At 34.4% G+C, this 10,448-nt stretch overlaps 1 long non-coding RNA gene across 4 annotated transcripts in view; it reads right to left on the bottom strand.

The window, feature by feature from the left end:
- Nucleotides 1–10,133, bottom strand: part of LOC138810084 (uncharacterized) — a 30,187-nt gene extending 20,054 nt beyond the window's left edge. For 2 of the 4 annotated variants that reach the window (XR_011367020.1, XR_011367019.1), the window contains exons 1-4: nt 10,070–10,133; nt 8,514–8,795; nt 3,398–3,543; nt 1,245–1,353 (exon numbers count right to left, since the gene is read on the bottom strand). This is a non-coding gene — a long non-coding RNA (uncharacterized lncRNA). The remainder of the gene's footprint in view (nt 1–1,244; nt 1,354–3,397; nt 3,544–8,513; nt 8,796–10,069) is intronic. The other 2 variants (XR_011367021.1, XR_011367022.1) reach the window with 2 other exon arrangements.
- Between the last annotated feature and the right edge of the window lie 315 nt (nt 10,134–10,448).

The following is a 10,448-nucleotide window of genomic DNA, read 5'->3' as shown; positions in this document are numbered from 1 at the left end:
AGACAAAAGATAAGACATAAAGATAAAACTAAAGATAAGACATAACCACACAAAGGCCATAACAGAATTGCATGAGATAGATTCTAAATACAAATAGCTTCCCATAAAATTATGATTTTAAAAGCAAATGCTTTTGAAGATCTCACTGGTTTTAATACAAGTATACTCACACAAAGTCTGTACTAAGAGTTATTATTCTGTATTGAATGCACTTAGTCTCTCCATAGATTTAAAAAAATATATTCTGGGGCTGGGGGTTTAGCTCAGCGGAAGGGCAACCACCTGGCAAGTGCAAGGCCCTGGGTTCAGTCCTCAGCCCTGGGGGGGGAATATATATATATATATATATATATACATATATATATGTATATATGCATATATATACATATATATATTCTTCTCTTAATAAAGCACTTATGTGTATATTATGGATCAAAAAGATGAACACGTACACAAAAAGGAGTGTTGCATGATTCTGATAGAAGATATACAATCATTTGCTTTTGGTTTACTCAAAAACTACTCAAAGTTCTTGATGAAAGAAAAGTGATACTAATATAATATTTTATAAGTGTATCTAAAAGCTGAGGCCAGTGGCTCACATCTTTAATTCTAGCTACTGGGAAGGCTAAGACTTGGGAGTGATAGTTCAAATGTCCCACTAGGGGGCGGAGTCTGAGACTCTACCTTTATCATTAACCAGCAAAACGCTAGGGTAGTGTATGGCAGAACTGGTTGAGTGCCAGCTGTGAGTACAAGAGAGTACAAGGCCCTGACTTCAACCACAGGTTCTCACATAAAATCAAATCAAATAATAACATAAAATTAATTAACAATTGAATGAGAAATATAACTCCCAATTTTCCAATAAACACAATTTATTTAATAATATTAGAATAAGCTCGGTGTAATGGCATATGCCTGTAATCTGAAATAACAGGAGTTGGAGGCAGGAAAATGAAGATCTGAGGCTGGCTGAAGGCAAATACTTGACAGTATCTGAAAAAATAAGATAAAGCTCAAAGGTTTGGGTTTATGGCTTAAGTTGTAAAATAAGCCCCTATGTTCGCACTCTAGTACTACCAAAAGATTAGGATAAATAACACAGATTTGAGTTTAATATTTTGACCCAATGCAAGTAATTTCATAGCTACTTAAGAAAGCTTTGATATTGTATGATAATGTGTATGTATGTCTTGCTTAAAAGATTTTTTTTCCATTTACATAAATAAGACAATGCATACCTTCATTTTATTTCCATTGAAAGTCTGGAAAAATATACCATCTGGACTAGGAAGACATATCTTCAGGTATGAAGGTCTTGTTCTACTTCTACATGATTTTTATACATTTCTAATTTTGAAAAAATGTAAACAGTATACATTTATAAATCATAATTCATGAAATTTCTGTTGAATAATAAAACTATATGTTCTATTAAGAGTTGTTATAGAGCAACAATTGATACAAATACATTTAGTATAAAGTTAGAAAAAGAGTAGGAGTACTTTTTAATCTCTGTTCTTCTGTGTGAACACATTTTATCTAGTTATATTTATAGTAAGTAATAAGTAATAATTTATAGCATAAAGTTGGTTCCTTTCCCAGTAAATGTCATCAGTTATAGGCAAACTAGGGATAGGTAGAAGTGTTACTATCTGAGTTTGAATATGCAAGATGGAGGTATAAAGGAAGGGAGAGAACTTAAGTTGAAAAAAAAGCAGTCATTTTAATAGGAAATTTTTGCCTAATTTCCTCTTAGAAAATTCATAGCATTACCAGGGATAAATATCAGGAAAAAATAGAAATAATGGAGTAATAATGAATTTAAAAAATTTTGCATCCACTACATAGGATAGACACACATATGTATATATATATATTCATATGCAAATACATAAATATATTTATAGGCAGAGCTTATGGGACACCCCTTCCTGTTAACTCTTCGATTTTTGTCTTCAATTCTTCAAGTTCCTCTAATTAAACTCCCAAATCTGCAACACCAGCAACTTCATTTCCCTTGCATTGAGAACATGTCATGTACTCTTTCAAGTATTAATTCAATAAGTATTAAATACTGAAGATTCGCTATAGGCAAGACATTTTGGATACAGTAGTGGACACCCAAGACATAACATCTGCTTTTTTTATTTGTGACTTTAAAATTCTATTTGGGAGGATACAAATAATGTCTGATTTAATAAAGTCTTCCTAGAACTTATTATATCTCCGCTACCAAGCATAGAGGCTCTGGGAGTATTTAACCAAACATCTTGGCTTCATCTCATGCATCAAGACTTTCCAAAACTCTGATTGTTATTCAGAGTCCTAACTAAAAAGGACATGCTAACAAATTTATTCATGATGATTATGAAGAAAACTAAATCTAAGGACTTGACAGAGAAGAAAATGACTGTGCTGAGCAAGGCAAAAGAAAACTACATGGAAGCGCAAAAACAAGAAAATGGATGTTTAAAAACAAGTAAGAGAAAAAAAAATAAAGGAGATAACTTGGAGAAATGAAGGCTGTTGTAAACAGCACTAAAACCTGAATAGAAGATATTAGCAAGCAGCCATCCCAGATTTTATGCAGGGGAAAGATGTGATCAGATACACATATTTAACAAGTAATTCAGGACAAAGTGAGAAATGTGGATTAGGTAGTAGAGAGGTAGATCCATGGGGACCAGTTAAATGGTTAATACAATATTTTAAAAAGAGAATATTGATTTGCTCAAAGTCTGTGATAATATAGATAAAAAGAAGAAAATAGAAACATGATGTATTTAGGAGCTAAAGAGATAAAATTATAAGACATAAGTTGAGAATATTCAGATAGAGGAATAATGACTATGATATATTAAGAAACATCTGACTGAATATATTTTATGGACAATGGAATGCATGGGCCAAGGCTCAAGAAAAAGATAAAGGCCAGAGAAATACTTATCTGAGATAAATATTTCTGAGATGATAATTAAACTGTCTGGATGAATAAAAACTACTAAATGGGAAGAGTAAACATTTAAGACAGAACCATGACATGCCCTGTTGTACATAGAGAAAAAAAAATAAGAATAGAGTACAAAACAGGAGAAGTAGGGGCAAAACCAAGCTGCTGAATAATAAAACTGTATGCTCTATTAAGAATTGGAGTTGGAGGTAAATCCAATAGATATTGCTTAGTTTTTGTGTCCTGGCCCACATTGCATATGATATTTCTGTGGCACACATCAGCAATAGAATTCAAATGGGAAGTTTGTATGAGAGGCTCAAAAGAACTTCTGATTCTTTACCTATTACTCAGTGTATTTGGTATTTCAACACAGTCTGCCTCCAAGTTCTTTCTGTTTTGCTTTATTCTTTGTTTCAAGGATGCCTTTCAAAGTCTTACCTGCTTACTTCGTCAAAAATCTGTATTCCCCTGAAATCTTCAGAAAAATGTCACAAACCATGCTGTTTAGTTGTCTCTCCCTCATCCTTTTGGTGACAGTGAGATTTCCATCCTCAGGTCATGGGATGGTTGGACATGACACACCACTGGATAGAGGGGATAGACAGTCTATTAGTCCTCATGCTCAAACCCTGGAGAAAGTGTATCCATACACCTCACAGTGGGTCACACAGGGGTGTTGCTGGAAGTTGTGGAAAGCAAGTTGTGTAATACCAACTGATTGCCACAGTAGCATATTCTTGGCTTGTTTGAACAATTTGGTTTTCTAGTAGGGAAGCCACAGCCTACACTAAGAAATAAGCAGGAATTGAGCCTGGTCTTTAGGATTAGGAGTGTTGTTTGGCAAGGGGACATTATACAAAGAAGCAGCGTGGGAAAGGGAATTTGTGCCTAGGCTATTTGCGCTTAAGCTTTTCAGTATTTTCCAGATGCTAAAGGACACATAACATCATGTTAAGCCTTTTGCTCCACTCCCAGGAAAATCTAGAGAAGAAAAACTTAACTCTAAAAATTGTTCCCATGAACAATTTCCTGTGACCAATGAAAGACCCTTCAAGCACCTCACAATCACTTGCAGAAGTTAAGACTGTCCAGAAAGGCTTTGGTGGGGAGTGGAGGACATGTATTTAATATTTATCCAACTATTATCTCATATATTCATTCTTTAAAATTCACACTCATTAAATATACATGTAGTCTTAAAAATGCCTCTATCTCGAGATATATTGTATTAATAATCTGACTTCTTGAGTCATAGCCCCTATGTGCAACTACTTAGAATAAAAACAAAATAAAAACAGTGACACATATATAAAGTATGTGGGTCAGTTTAATTCCCATACTGAGTATTTTATGCTTCCTTGGTATAACAGGGAAAACTTAGCTGTTAATTACAATTTTAAAAATCATGAGAGAAATATGTTCCTTCTTAGAATTTTGAGAATTAAGCTCTGCTGATTGGAATATTAAAATAACATATTCCAATTTTGTTCTTGGCTTCATGTTTATGGTATTTGCACAGAATTTCAACCATAATGCAGTTCTAAGATCCAGTTTGTAGTGGCACTGCAGGAATTCATTGGTAGTCCCATGTGACTCATAAGAAAAGAAGGGAGAAAAACATTGTTGCTATGAGCTTTGTTTTGAACATGTTAACTAAACATTACAAGAGCAGATTAGAAAAGCAATTGCTTTATTTAGTTGAGTAATTGCCCACTTGAATCCCTAAAGATCAGTTGCTGTAACATGAACTAGAATTCCACTAAAAAGTCTTAAATGAGTCAATAAAAGGTCATGTTTATATACGTTTGGAACACATGAAAGAATAATATTAGCATTGAATCCTAGACCATGCCCAAACTTGCCCAGTGAAAGCTACTTCCCCAGTGAACTTACTGTTTTGACATTAATAGTCATCTAAATGAATACCACTGATTGGAAATTACTTTCAATATAGTTAGGTTGACTAGTCTAAAAGAGAAATCAATGTTGGTCAGTTTTTGTCCTTATATTTTTAAGAAGTGTCAATATGGTCTTACTTATTTAAAATCACTTTTCTTACGATTGTTTTTCTTTATTATTAAAAAAACATTGAATCTCAGAGCTCTTTGGTTTATACCTATTTTGAAAGTGTTCTTCTCATTTGGGGCCTAAAATTAAATGATGATGTTACATAGAAATTGAGAACATTCTTTTAGTATAACTTCCAATTGGTTAGAAATTATATATAGTCACACATACATATTAACTATATGTATTATATATACATATATATATTCATATATCTTGTTCAGAATAATGTCCTTGAGACTATAAGGACTGAAAGTCAAAGAAATTGGGTGCTGGGGGCATGAAGTATAATCCTAGCTACTAAGGAGGCTAAAGTCTGAAGACCATGACTCAAAGACAGCCTAGGCAGAAAAATCTTGGAGCCTCTTATCTCCAATTAAGCAGCACAAGAAAGCTGTAAGTGGAGCTGTGACTCAAATGGTAGTATGTTAGCCTTGAGCAAAAAAGTACAGTGACTGTGCCCAAAGCATCCAGACCCTGAGTTCAAGTCAATGATGGGAGAAAAAACACAAAAGCCAAAAACAAAAGCCAAATTCAACTGATGTTGCATTTGCTAAATTGATGAAAAATGGCATAGATTAGACAATATTATGCCAATGATGAAAGACATAAATTTAAAATTGTGATTCCATAGGTTCCACATAAAACTCAACAGAATGTTAATCCTCCCAATCTAGGCTCATGGAAGGTTTTTCTGCTTCTTTAGTTCTGCTTTAATTTCCTTTTTCATGTTTTATAGTTTTCATCATAGAGATCCTTCATTTCTTTAGTTAACTCCTAGATATTTTATTTTTTGTGGGGTTATTACAAAAAGTGTTGCTTTCCTGATTTTAGCCGTGCTCTTCTCGTTATTGACATACAGAAAGCCATTGATTTTTGAGGGTTAATTTTATGCCCTGTTACTATGCCAAAGTTTTGGATCAGCTTGAGTAACTTGGGAGTGGAGTCCATTGGGTTCTCTAAATACAAGATCATATCATCTGCAAAGATCATGTCATCTTTCCCTATTTAAATCCCCTTTATGTTTGCATCTTGCATATTGTATATACATTTTTCTAATTTGGGGAGGGGTGGGAAAAGAACAAAATGATGAAATAAGGATACAGGTTGACTCATCGTAACAATGAGATGTACAAGACACTGTGTTGAAAACAAACTTTACAACTGGGGAGTGGGGAGGAGTTGGGGAGGTGGGGAAAGAGGGGATGGTAGGGGAAAACAAAGGAGGGGGTAACAATGCTCAAAAGGAAATGTACTCATTACCTTACTCATGTAACTATAACCCCTCTCTGCAGTAGCTTTACAATAAAAATATATATTAAAAATAAAGTATCATAACTGTAACCCCTCTATACAGTCTCTTTACAGAAAAAAAATATTAAAAAAAAAAAAACAGAAATCAAATCATAAGTGGACTTACTGGCAGAACAATGCCTTCTCTCCCCCCCCCCCCCGTCCCCAGGTCTCTACTATCTCTGAAATTCTAAACTAAAGGCAACATAAAATGACAATTATGAGGATTCACCCTCCACATGTAACTTTTACAAGCCATTAGAATTGCAAAGGAATTATATCTTATGTTCATAACTAATTGGGGAATTTATAGCCATTTCCTAGACTTTATAGTTCAGTGGGTAAACTCAAAGCCTGACCTAAATGAGACTTGTATATCCTACCAATATACAAGGTTGTTAGGCACTTGTTTTTGTTTTGACAAATTATTACAATCAGTGTTTACTACTATGGCTATTCTAAAATTACTTACTTTCTTCAATAACTAAGATGGACCAAGACATTAAGGAATCTATGCTTAAGCTAATATGTTTTATCTCCAGGTATTTTCTTTCTTTAAACTCTAGTTTTATTGAAAAGAGCAAAGTTGAATATTCTCCCCTTTTGATTAAGGTAAAGACCAGTAGCTATATAGAATGATATATTGAATATGAAGATTTAAAAGAACTGCAATTTAATCTTGATAAAATGGAAAAGAAGTTTCACTTTTAGGAAACTGGGGAAATGGTGTTGTTTTTTTTTTTTAGTGTGTGACTTATAAAAAGATTGTAATCCTAGCTACTCAGGAGGCTGAGATCTGAGGATCATGGTTCAAAGCCAGCCCGGGCAAGGAAAGTCCATGAGACTCTTATCTCCAATAAACCACTAGAAAACTGGAAGTGACGCTGTGGTTCAAATGGTAGAGTGCTCACCTTGAGCTGAAGAGCTGAGGGACTGCGCCCAAGCCTCATGACCAACAAATAAAACAAAAAAAAATACATTTTTATTAATCTGTAAACTGCATTTTTCTGCATAAATATTAAGATCTCTTACATTATATTTTACTGAAAAATTAAGAGTTGGAAATACTCAGCTAGACATGCATCAAATTTATTTTTTAAGTTTAGTTTATTGTAAAAATGCTGTACACAGGATTCAAATTCTTTTTTTGAAAGCACAGAATAATTCCACATTCTTACAGTTGATTTGATATGATGTTTCTGGCTTCTGGCTAATGGAAATGAAACAAAAGAATGCATACTTTGGAGCCTTGGTCAAGAACCCTTTCCTGATTCTCTTTAGTAACCATACATTTAATATCAGTGTTGTTACAGGAAACAAGACTGAATCTGTTTAGAACAAACTGTTGTCTTAGTCAGTCTAGGCATTTCTAACAAAATATCATAGACTGAGTTAAGATGAGGGTGACAAACGATTATGTTTTGGTGAGAGACTTCTGTGTACCAAGAACTGCAGATACTGCGTTTGAACCCCTTACAGACTGAAAATGAAACAGCTAGAGCTCTGACCTCTTCTTATAAGAATGCCCAGTGCTAATGTCTACACTATTATGTTCCAGTCACCACCTAATACTATCACATTAGTATATTTAGACTAATTTTTTATCATTTGAATATTATTGAATACTTATTCCAAGATCATCAAAGAAAGGAGCTCAGAAAAAAATAGGCCACTTTGCAAGCAAAAACAATATGAAATAAAGAGAACTTTGAAGTTCAATGTCTTCCAGAGTTGTGAAAGCTGGCTGCTATAGATTCCAGCAGTTGGTGACAGAATTTTAAAAGGTTTGAACAAAGAACCAGAAAAAAAGTCTCAGATGAATAAAATAAATCAAAACTAAAACCAATAAAGTTATATATGCCCTTCACATTCATTTGCCTCAGTAGTTGGCTACCATTAAATTAAGAAAGCAGCAAGTTGGTGAAAAGCAAGAGAATAAAGAAATGTGAGAGGTACATCTGGAGAAAAACTTTGGGTATGTAATTACTGCAACATGCAAAGTTAGAACAAAACAATCCTCAGCAGGCTGGTGATTTAAGAAAACACAATTGCCAAAACTCAGAAACTTGAATTAAATGAGACTTTTTGACTATTTCTGACTTAAATCAAATAAACATAATAGAAGTTGTAATAAAATAATGATACTACCACTACTACTAATAATAATGCTTAAAGACCTCAACTTGCCACCGACCTGAGGCAGATCTGAAACCTTTCCAGCTCCACTGAAGTCATTCTCTCTGATACTTTCTTCAGTTTTGCAAAAGGAGAATAAAGGACTTGAATGAGTTTCCAAATGGGTGGGTAGAACTTAATGGAGGTACATCCTCTCTCTCAGGCAAATAGTTGAACACCTTCTCAAATTTCTAAAATCCCAGTGGATTTTAGGCAATTGTAGTTGTTAGGCAATCACTGGCGTCTTCTACTCTCTTTCTCAATGGAAATTTTTATTATCTCTATGTTCCATCATTGGACACTGTGTATGTATGTATTAAAGAAGAAAATAACAGTTACATCATTCTTCTTCACTAACACTACTAGAAAACATTTGAGATATAGGCTAATTATTAGTTTGGAGAACTAAATTGTTAGTCTAAACCACAAGGCAAATCTTTAATTTCATAGAAGACATTGGGTTTAGAATTATGGGCTCATGTCTATATCTTTTTACTTATTCTTAACAAAAATAGAAAATAGACTTAATTAGATTTTTATTGTATTGTATTAAACTATAAAAGTTATAGTCTACCTCTTTCTCATTAATAGAGTGAGATGAGATCAAACCATTTATATATTCTTGTTTTGTCAGCAAATAATGTCACTAACAAGAAAGTATTTAAAACAAACTCATTTTTGTGATCTAGAACTAGATTTTATAATGAGGTGTTATTTTTCTGAAACCAGAAATCCTTTGTATTCATTTCTTTGGCAATGTCAGAGACTTTCCTTGAGCATTTTACAATATGACTCAGGACTCACAGCAGTGACATTTGAAGTCTAAGTTTTCCTTCACATTTTCCCTAATTGATTTTAGTTCCATGATATCTTGCCACAAAATACATGCAAAGGGTAATTACTGAAATTAGTCACCAAATACAGACTGACCCTACCATGTAAGGCACTATGATAAAATCTCAGAAGAAACAAAGAAGTATATAATTCAGTGTAATTTACAAACTCACTATCTTTGTGAAATTGTTCCATTTAATGGAAGACAAAATAACCAATGAGTTAGAAGTGTCGAATGATAATAATCAAGCACTGAGCTTTCATCTTTTTAAAAAAGTTTCTTTGCTTCCATATATATTTTAACATACTATCTTCATTGAAATTATACAGTAGAGTTATTATCCAACCCTCCCCTTTTCATATATCTATGCTATTTCAAATCAATATAGGAATGTTGTCCCATTTCCTTGATTCTGGTGTGGGGTGGGGGTGGGAAGGAAGCTAACTTTATTTATTAATACCTGAGTGGAAAAGTTAGAGACAGACTTTACTTTTCACACATTTAGAGGATCCAGTTTCCGATGTTCTAAGGATTATGAACCCCTGAAACAATATGAGGACTGGGTATCTGACTCTAGTGAGGACTCAACAAGGTCAGAAAAGAAAACACACTAAAACAGGAATCATTTGGGCCAAAGTCAGCAAGTCAGGTACATGCTGTAGGTGGTGGGAGGTGAGCTCCCCACACGGATGGTGAGTGAAGTGGAGTGGGTCCCTGAATAAGGGAGGCATAGTACTCACTGCTAGGCTACCACGTCCTTCAGAAGACTTCTTGCTGCTAGCTATGAGCATGGTGTGATTGCTATGTTTATTACCTCAGTGTTGTTGGAGGCTGCAGAAGTCAAATTTGAGGTACATTGTGTGCATGTATAGAAATGTCACAATGAAGCCAGGCACCCGTGGCTCACGCCTGTAATCCTAGCTACTCAGGAAGCTGAGATCTGAGGATGAAGGTTCAAAGCCATCCCGGGCAGGAAAGTCCGTGAGACTGTTATCTCCAATAAACCACTCGAAACCCGGAAGTGGTGCTGTGGCTCAAATGGTAGAGCGCTCTCCTTGAGCTGAAGAGAGCAGGGACAGAGCCCAAGCCCAGAGTTCAAGCCCCACGACCGACAAAAAA

This window comes from Dipodomys merriami, unplaced genomic scaffold, assembly GCF_024711535.1.
Source record: "Dipodomys merriami isolate MVZ:Mamm:240054 unplaced genomic scaffold, mDipMer1.0.p SCAF_5, whole genome shotgun sequence".
In the NCBI taxonomy this organism is placed as follows: domain Eukaryota; kingdom Metazoa; phylum Chordata; class Mammalia; order Rodentia; family Heteromyidae; genus Dipodomys; species Dipodomys merriami.
The sequence above is the reverse complement of the archived record's forward strand: the minus strand, read 5'-3'. Positions and strand labels throughout refer to the sequence as shown.